Source organism: Mobula birostris, chromosome 26, assembly GCF_030028105.1.
Source record: "Mobula birostris isolate sMobBir1 chromosome 26, sMobBir1.hap1, whole genome shotgun sequence".
In the NCBI taxonomy this organism is placed as follows: domain Eukaryota; kingdom Metazoa; phylum Chordata; class Chondrichthyes; order Myliobatiformes; family Myliobatidae; genus Mobula; species Mobula birostris.
Genome location: NC_092395.1, coordinates 12,858,762 through 12,868,454, shown reverse-complemented (window position 1 = coordinate 12,868,454; position 9,693 = coordinate 12,858,762). Strand labels below are relative to the sequence as shown.

At 41.9% G+C, this 9,693-nt stretch overlaps 1 long non-coding RNA gene across 4 annotated transcripts in view; it reads left to right on the top strand.

Moving 5' to 3' along the window:
- The first annotated feature begins 6,548 nt into the window (after positions 1 to 6,548).
- LOC140188383 (uncharacterized) overlaps positions 6,549 to 9,693 on the top strand; it is a 90,253-nt gene continuing 87,108 nt past the window's right edge. For 3 of the 4 annotated variants that reach the window (XR_011883295.1, XR_011883297.1, XR_011883296.1), the window contains exons 1-2: positions 6,549 to 7,131; positions 7,388 to 9,668. This is a non-coding gene — a long non-coding RNA (uncharacterized lncRNA). The remainder of the gene's footprint in view (positions 7,132 to 7,387; positions 9,669 to 9,693) is intronic. The other variant, XR_011883298.1, reaches the window with a different exon arrangement.

Genomic DNA, 9,693 nt, shown 5'->3' with positions numbered 1-9,693 from the left:
AAAATCAGATGGGAAAGTTAACACTCTGGACTTCAGTTTACAAAAAAAAAAGGAAAGGAAGGCTTGTATTTACAGGGTGCCATTCATAACTTCAGGGTGTCCCAATGCATTTTACAGTCTATAAAGCACTTTTTGAATCACCATCACCGAGGTAACGTAGGAAGCATAGCAGCCAATTTACACACTGCAAACTCCCATGAAAAGCAATGTGATAGTTGCTGACTAATGTTGTTTTTGGTGGTGTTGGAAAGGAAATGCTGAAAATGCTCAGCAGGTCAGGCAACATCTGTGGAATGAAAATAGTTAATGGTTCAGGTCCTGGCCCATTCAGCTGAACTGGGAGAGCAAGAAAAGAAGGTAGCTTGAAGTACCAGTGAAGTGGGGAGGCAAGGGGAAGTGATGAGTAGGACAAGGGCAATATCTCTGATAGAGTGAGACCAGATCATTTAATGAAACAGTTCCAATCAGATGAAGCTTTCTTTTTGTATAATGTGTCATGAATAGTAAAACTGTGGAGATGACCATCAAGCCAGACAAAATGAAAACAAAAGGAAAGCTGTCAAAATGACGACAAGTAGAAATTGGCAGTTGATTCATAGAGCAATACAGCATGGAAACAGACCCTTTTGGCCCATCACACCCATGTTGGCCAAGATACCCATCTAAGTCAGCCCATTTGGCTCATACATCAGGGGTTCCCAACCTGAGGTTCACGGACCACTTGCTTACTTGTATTGGTCCATGGAATTAAAAAGGTTGGGAACCCCTGCTCTAAACCCTTCTTATCTATGTACCTGTTCAAATATGTATATTTTTAAATATTGTGAGTTATACTTGGCCTAAGGACTTCCTTTGGCAGCTCATTCAATATATGCCCCACTCTCTGTGTGAAGATGTTGCCCCTCAGGTCCCATTTCAATCTTTCCCCTCTCATCTTTAGTGTGCACCCTCCTAGTTTTTGATTTCCTTTCCCTGTGTTCAGTCATTATATCCATAGCCCTCTTCTAGGTTATCCCTCAGTGTCTTACACACCAAGAAATTATCTCCTAGTCTACCCAACCTCTCCCTATAAGACAGGTCTTGAGTTCTGGCAACATTTTTGTGTACTTTTGAACCCTTTCCAACTTAACATCTTTCCTTTTGCAGGGTAGCTAAAACTGTACACAATACTCCTAAGTACAGCCTCACAAATGTCTTCTGTAACTGCAACGTACTGATACAGATAGAAAGAAAAAGTGAGGTCCTTTTAGCTGGAAATTCGATACTGAGCCCTGAAGGTTTTAACGTGCTCAGATTTCATGGTGTTGATGGAGAGATATATTGGCCAGGACACAAGGGATTAGTCACCTGCCCTTTTTTAAAAACTGATGTCATAGGATTTATCGTATTCAGTTAAGACATGAGATTTGTTTCATTTCAAGGTGCATATAAGACATGATATCCCTGATAGTATTCTCTTGCTGGAGTGGTGCACAAGTCTCTGGAGTTCAGGTGGCCACAAGTGACTCAGAGATCCACCTGCTAACTACTATATATACGTTCGTCCATCGTCATCGATGAAGACCTCAACGCCATTAAATGGTGATGGTGTCGAGACTAGTGCTTGATTTGGATTTAAGTGAGGGAGAGTTGCGCAGCGTCAGCCTCACTCTCTCTTCCCAGTTCCCATCTGGATCCAGTGGCAAGACAGAGTGGAGATGACTGAAGATGGGACTAGGCGCAGTGGATGACCAGGATGCCTTCTGTGTCTTGTCCTGCTCTACACCTTCCACAACACTTGCAGAGACTGCCTTCTTGACCGTTGGACCTTCCGTTGGTCTTGTCCGCTCAATCCGCCAGAGTCTGTCTTCACATGCTGGGATAGACAGCTTCCTATCTCACCGATTTGAGACCCATCGGCTACCCTGAGCTGGTTTAGCCGGCTTGTCGAAGCCATTGCCCGGGGTGTGGCCACTGTCGCATGCAAACAGTTACGGGGAGCCACAGGTGAGAGCTGAGTGCCAGGTGGGAACCAAAGGTGGACAAACAGCCTTGAAAAGGACGTGACATGTTCCCCCACCAGAGGTGCTACCCCTCCCTGCTAACTACTAACCCTGCGGTTATTAACCTTTTCAGGAAGAGTGCCAGACTAACAATCTGATTCACATCTGAGGAGCATTTATCTTAACATAGGCACATTGTAACCAGATGCTGTTATTTCGAACCATTTTTATGAAGGAAAAGTTGCTAGAAACTTAAACTTGTTAGAAGATAAATCTACAGTTCATCTTGCAGTTGTTGTTAAATAACAGCAACCCAATAATAACACACCCAAATTGCTGAAGGAACTCAGCAGGTCTGGCAGCATCTGTGGAAATGAATAAACAGACCCTTTTCTGGAACTGGAAAGAAAGGGGGAAGATGCCAGAATAAAAAGGTGGAGGGAGGAAAGGAGGAGAGCTAGAAGGTGATAGGTGAAGCTAGGTGGGTAGGAAAGGTAAAGGGCTGGAGAAGAAGGAATCTGATAGGGGAGGAGAGTGGACAGTAGAAGAAAGAGAATGAGGAGGGAACCCGGGGGAGGTGATAGGCAGGTGAGAATAGGTAAGAGGACAGAGTGCAGAATAGAAGAAAAAGGGAGAGGGAAGGAATTTTCTTTACCGGAAGGAAAAATTGATACAGTATTCATGCCATCAGGTTGGAGGCCACCCAGATGGAATATAAGATGTTGCTCCTCCACCTTGAGGGTGGTCTCATCATGGTACAAGAGGAGACCATGGACTGACATGTTGGAATGCAAATGGGAATTCGAATTAAAATGTTTGGCCACTTGGGGAATTTCCACTTTGGCGGATGGATTGGAGGTGCTTGACGAATCAGCCCCCTAACTTAGGATGGAGTTGAGGAGGCCATTTCTGGAGCAACGGACACAAAAGACAACCCCAGCAGATTCATCGGTCAAGCAATCCAATAATTTTTTTTATTAAAATGCACACATTCGCAGTACGGTATAGGGGCTTAATTTGTTCAGGTTCATTTTATTCTGCATTAGTACTGAAATGTCAGTAACATTCTGGATCTATATTGAAATAAAAGTCCACGGATAAATCTATAGCATTTAATGCTTTATAAATTAAATATGAAAATGATACAATTTTGAATACTGTTACAAACAAAGACTGACATACAACTAATGTGTGTAAGATCACTTGTGCATTTAGATGATTCAGAAGTGTGCTTCTAAAAGGGAAATTACAGCTTGCAAATTGCAGTGATAACAGTATGTTTTGTAGTACTGTGAGCTGTCTGCGTAATGTCAGTCTTTGTTTATGCAGAGATTTTTTAAAATTCCGCTGTGCTTTTTCCTGTAAATGCCTGCAAGAAAATTAATCTGAAGGTAGTATATGGTAAAATATCACTTGTTTGTTATCTGCCTTGTCGTATGACATGGGCAGTCTTGGTCCTTCCATGACCATGATTATTCTTGGCAAATTTTTCTGCAGAAGTGGCTTGTCATTGCCTTCTTCCGGGCAGCGTCTTTACAAGACAGATGATCCCAGCCATTATCAATATTATTCAGAGATTATTTGCCTGGCGTCAGTGGTCATATAACTAGCACTTGTGACATGTACCAGCTACTCAAACGTCCATCCACCACCTGCTCCCATGGCTTCACATGACCCTGATCAGTGGGGGCTAAGCAGGTGTTACACCTTGCCCAAGGGTGACCTGCAGGCTAGCAGAGGGAAGGAGAGCCTTACATCTCCTTTGATAGAGATGTATCTCCACCCCACCACCCTATGGTAACATATACATACTTTTAAAAACAAATTTGACTTTGACGTAAAATCTTTATTCAATGATAATTTGTTGTTCTTTGTTGCCCATCTACTAAGTATCAATGCTTTCAAATCAAATTCTGAACTTCCAGAATCTATATTCCCATAAAATGTATGGGAATCACCAATTATCTCACCGCCCTGACTAAACACGAGAAAGCGTGCAGATGCTGGAAATCCAAAGCAACTCACACAAAATGCTGGAGGAACTCAGCAGATCAGACAGGAGAGTGGACAATAGGTACCCTCTAACATGATGGTATGAACATTAATTTCTCCTCCCAGTGAACATAATTTCCCCTCCCCCCCTTCCTCTATTCCCCACTCTGACCTTTTACTTCATCCCACCCACCTATCACTTCCCCATGGGTCCCCTCCTCCTTCCCTTTCTCTTATTGTCCACTCTCCTCGCCTATCAAATTGTTGCAAGGACATGGCGGTAGTATGAACCCAAGTGCTGAACGCAGGCGTGAAGGCCGAGTCGGGAGGTGTTATGGTCATAGCGAGCCTGGAACTGGTGTCCAGAGAGAGTCTGTGCAGTCTTGGTTTTAGTAGAGAATTCAGGAACAACGCTAGAATTAGAACTGATAGTCCTAAGAACCATGGAATGAGGCTACTCATACAAGAGTCAACCAGCAAATTAGCAGCTCCTTGTTGTGGTCACAGGGTCTTTATCCTGCAGTTTCTGATGGGAAGCAGGTGTGTGTAGTTAGTGGAACCTGGGAATGATTGGAATTTAAATAAGGTGATTGAGGCCCAATTCCTGAGGTAAATGGCTTGGTGGGGGACTGCCAGAAGGGACCATGACACAAATTCCTTCTTCTCTAGCCTTTGACCTTTTCCAGCCACTTGGCTTCACCCATCACCTTCCAGCTAGCCTCTTTCCTCTCCCTCTACCTTTTAATTCAGGCATCTCCTTCCCCCACCACCTTCCCTCTCAGTCCTGAAGAGGAGGCTTAGCCAGAAACATCGACAGCTGGCGTTTTTCCAAAGATGCTGCCTAACCTGCTGAGTTCCTCCAGCATTTTGTGTGTGCTGACACCTTTCTTGATTCTTGGCCCTTTTCAACTTAAAATTTATGTTTTCTGACTATATTCTTTGTGATTATGATTGCAGAAACTGATGATGTAGAAAACATTACATATGCACCAGCATACTGCAATAAAAATTCAAACATATTACCCCATCAGAGCGCTTGTAAACTTACAGATCCTAGTCGCAGGATATCTACTTGGAAATGGATCAAGCTCTCTTTTATATTAAAGAAGTTGCAGTGTACCACAGATTTCCCAGGACTCACAAGAGACAGCAGATGCTGAAATTTGGAGCAACAAATATTCTGCTGAAGGACCTCAGTGGGTCAAGGAGCATCTGTGGGAGGAAAGGAATTGTTGGTGATTCTGGTCAGAGCCATGCATCATGATTTCCTAGAAGCACTGCTTGGATGCACCATGTACCAAGACTTTGGTGGGGATGGAAAAGAGAGATGATAGTATAGCACATGAAGAAACTAGGCACATTGAAATACTTCATTACTACAATACAGAACCTTATAAAGATGATGCTCTTTCTTGTCGGTTAGGATTAGTGAGTTGTGTGTCTGCTACGTTGGTACACCATATGGCGCCCCAAGGTCAGGATCAAGCCTGGGTCCCTGGAGCTTTGAGGTTTTCTCAGTATCTGCTAACCCACAAAACCAACCTTATGGCTTTTGGCATTGAGCAAAGAAGGACGAGAGGCGCAGGATCATAAGAGGTATAGATCAAGTGGATAGCCAGAGACATTTCTCCCCAGTGTGGAAATGGCTAAAACAAAGGGGCATAATTTTAAGGTAACTGGAGGAATGTACTGTACAGGGAAATGCCAGAAGTAAGTCTTTTACACAGAGAGTAGTGAGTGCATGGAATGTCCTGCTAGTGGTAGTGCTGGAGACAGATACATTAGGGGCATTTAGATGGGCACAAGGATGATAGAAAAATGGAGGTCTGTGTAGGAGGGAAGGATTAGATTAATCTTAGAGTAGGTTAAAAGTTTGGCACAACATCATGGGCAGAAGAATCTTTACTGTGCTGTAGCGTTCTATGTTCCAAACGTTGAGGAGAAACCTGGCCGTTCTAAGATTAGAAATGTCACTGGCAGCAAAACACTAGGGTGGGAGTAATACACAGTGTTTGATTGCTCTGAGTATACTGTATAACCACAGCAGCCTGTCCGATTTTCTGTCAGCATTGCTTTAGAACCTGTCGACTTCTAACTGGAACTTTTGAGATTTACATTCTGCACATTTTATCGATAGTGAAGAACTGGGAGCCTGTGGATAATGGTCTTTACGACCCAGGTGCCAAAAATTTAAAACACTTCCAGCCTTCACAGTTCCAAGCCTAAAACCATAGTTGCCAATAACATTACATTAAAAGGTGACTCACGCACACTCAAGGGTAAATCACTCAGCACGATTACCAAACCAGCTGTCAGCTCCATTATCTGCATGCATATAAAGCACTGGCATATATTTGGAATAAAGCCTTAAATAAACTATGACGTAGGAGTAAAGAGGTGCTATTATTTGCCAGTTGATGCTATTAAGATCAGTGTCTAGTGAGTATTAGTGCCAGGCGTTGAAGCAAAGACTATTTTCCATGAACATTAAAGCACTGAACTCTGGGTAAGATATTAAAAACTATTCATACTTTCTCCAGGAATTTTGATTTACTTGATATGGAAGAGGTGGGATTTATTTTTTACCTTTATTAATTTGATGTTGAGGGTGAAGAGGCATGGTGTATTATGTTATTGGGACTGAAAACAGCAAAGAGATGCATTGGAGACATCAGTAATTATTGGCACAAACTTTGTTTTTTTGACGCCTATTACAGGAAGAGGAGGATGAAAAATAATCAGATAAATTTTGAAGTACAGCTGCTGAGAACATAAAGTTATAGAAAATGCTGGGAAAGTACTGAAATAATATAAACACTGAAAATGAAGTACTGTAGGCTATCCAGCCCTTTGAGTCTGCTACACTATTTATCAATCTTCTCCCTCAGCTCCAGGTTCCTGCACTATCATGTGTCTGGTGTTTTTATGACACAAAGGTCTATTTACCTCTGCTTTGATTGAACTTAATTATGTCCGTGCAAGCAGGCAGCATGACAGCCAGTCAATCAGCAGGACCAGAGTTCAACCCGGGAGCTCGAGTCCTGCCATCTGCTGGGCCAGAGGTCAAAGATCGATCAGAAGTCTGGAAGTTGATGCCCAACGGCTGAAGTCTGAAGACCTGTCCTTGAGTTGGAGGACCATCCGTTTGTGTGTGTGGGTAGGTGAGAGGGAGGAAAGGGCCTTGCTTTGCTGTCGTTGTTTTGTTGCTTGTTGTGTTCTGCCTTGGTGTGCTCTGTGTTATTCTTCCGAGCACTGTGGGCGTGCAATGTTGCCGCTGGAATGTGTAGCGACATTTGTGGGCTGCCATCTGCACATTATAATTGTCTTGGTTGTTAACGCAAATGATGCAGTTTCACTGTATGTTGCAATGTAGTGAACTAAATAAACCTGAGTCTGAATCTTTACCTCCACAGACCATCAGGGTACAGAATTCAAAAGATTCACCTCTCTCTGATTGAAGGATTTCTGATGCACTATCAATTACTCCAAAAGACTGGAAGTAGAGTAAATACTGAAAGGCTTTTATTAACAGTCAATGGTCCAACGTCCATGCTGAGTATCTGCCCCGGACTGAGGGAGGAGCAGTGGCACAATCACCTTTATTCAGGGGTCTGTGGGAGGAGCCACAGGAGCAGTCAGCAGAGGGGCGTGTCCAGACAGGTAACCCAGTTACAACATATATATGCATGGTTTACCACAATTTCACACTCATTTCAACTCCAAATGGCATTCTCCTTATTCTGAGGCTGTGACTTCTGGTTCTAAAGCTCAGGAAGGGAAAATGCCTTCCCTACAATCATCCTCTTGAGCAGAATGAGGATATGGTAAGTTTCAAAGAGATCAGTTCTCATCCATTTAAACTCCAGACTATGCAAACATGGTCTACTCAAGTTCTTCTTAAGCAACAAATCCACCACCTCAGCAGCCCCTCTAGTGACTTTTCATTGCACATCCTCCCCTCTGTGGCAGGTGTATCCCCCTTAAAGCAAGACTTCAATTGGAGACTGGAAGGGGGGTACTAGTAATTCATATCAGAATCAGAATAAGAACCAGGTTTAAAATCATCGGCATATGTCATGAAACTTGCTGACGTACTGGCAGCAAGACAATGCAAGACATGATAATATAGAAAAAAATAAATAAGTGTATCAATTACAGTAGGTATATATATGTATAATAAGTGGTTAAATTAAAAATAGTGCAAAAACAGAAATAATAAAAGTGAGGTAGTGTTCATGGGTTCAATGTCCATTTAAAAATTGGATGGCTTATTGGGAAAGTATAGAAAATGATTAACATGGTATTATATATCCAGAATTGCAGTTGGTAAAATTTCATCTTCCCTAGAACATATTGGTGCAATTCTGCTCTGTCATCACTGAGAGATAATCACATCAGCCATTACGGTCTGGTTTGGTTCAGCATCCTCTCACAATATACAAAAACCACAGCAAACTCTCAAAGTTCAAAGTAAATTTATTATCAAAGTACAAATATGTCACCATATACTACCCTGAGGTTTGTTTCCTTGCGGGCATGCACAGTAAATCCAAGAAGCACAATAAAATCAATGAAAGACCAAACCCAACAGGACAGAAAACGCTGTTCCCTCTAAACCAAAGGTTCCGAACCTGGGGTCTCAAGACTCTCAATTAATGGTAGGAGTCTATGGGAACCCTTGTTCTGAACCGTGTGGTTGTGCAGCCACGCAGTAGATGAACTGCTCCCACATACAAAATCTTTGTTACCACACAGCAAGAATATTATTTTTATAATTTTAATATTAAAGTGCCACACAGATTTCAGGCCATGTAAAAATTTCCTACTCAGAGCAATGGCTGGTCTATGCAATGGAAAAAAAAATAGAGGGAATGTTGCAGACAAACAACCAAAGTGGAAAAAACAACAGCCTATGCAAATACAAAAAGAAAGAGAGAAAAAAATGATAATAAATAAATAAGCAATAAATATCAAAAACGTCAGATGAAGAGTCCATAGAAGTGATTCTATAGGTTGTGGGAACAGTTCAGTAATGGGGCGAGTGAAGTTGAGTGAAGTTTCTCCTCTGGTTCAAGAGCCTGATGGTTTAGGGGGTAATAACTGTTCCTGAATCTGGTGATGTGGGTGCTGAGGCTCCTGAACCTTCTGCTTGATGGAAGCAAGAGAGCATGACCTGAAAGTCAGCAGAAAAAGTAACTGGCTGCAATCTACCACCATTACAGAACTTACCTGTGTCCAGGACAAAGAAGTAGGTGGGAAATTAAGGACACTACCCACTTTTAGGTATTTAATATTTTAGTAATATTTGCACAATATTGTAAATATATTGTTTGCTTAAGTACCCTTTATTTGTTTGTATAATTCATTTTGGGTTATATTAAGAAGAACGTGAATGGCATACGTCATTACACCACCATGTCATATGTAAAAGTAAATAGACACATTCCCCACCTGCAATGTTTTTCTTTTGATTGGTTTTGGAGTTACGGAATGTACCAGTCATGTTGAGAAAGATTTAAAACAAATCAGAAATAACTATCTGCCTGTTGAAGCACATCATATTTTATTTCAGAAGGGGAAGAGAGTCATTTGAGTTTAAAAAGAAGCTCAGCACATGTTTCTTCAGAAAGTGATAGAGGTGTTCAAGTTTGAAAAAAAGGCAAAAAACGGATGAAATTCCCAGGTTCATAAACAGTGAGTACTGGATGATAATAATAAT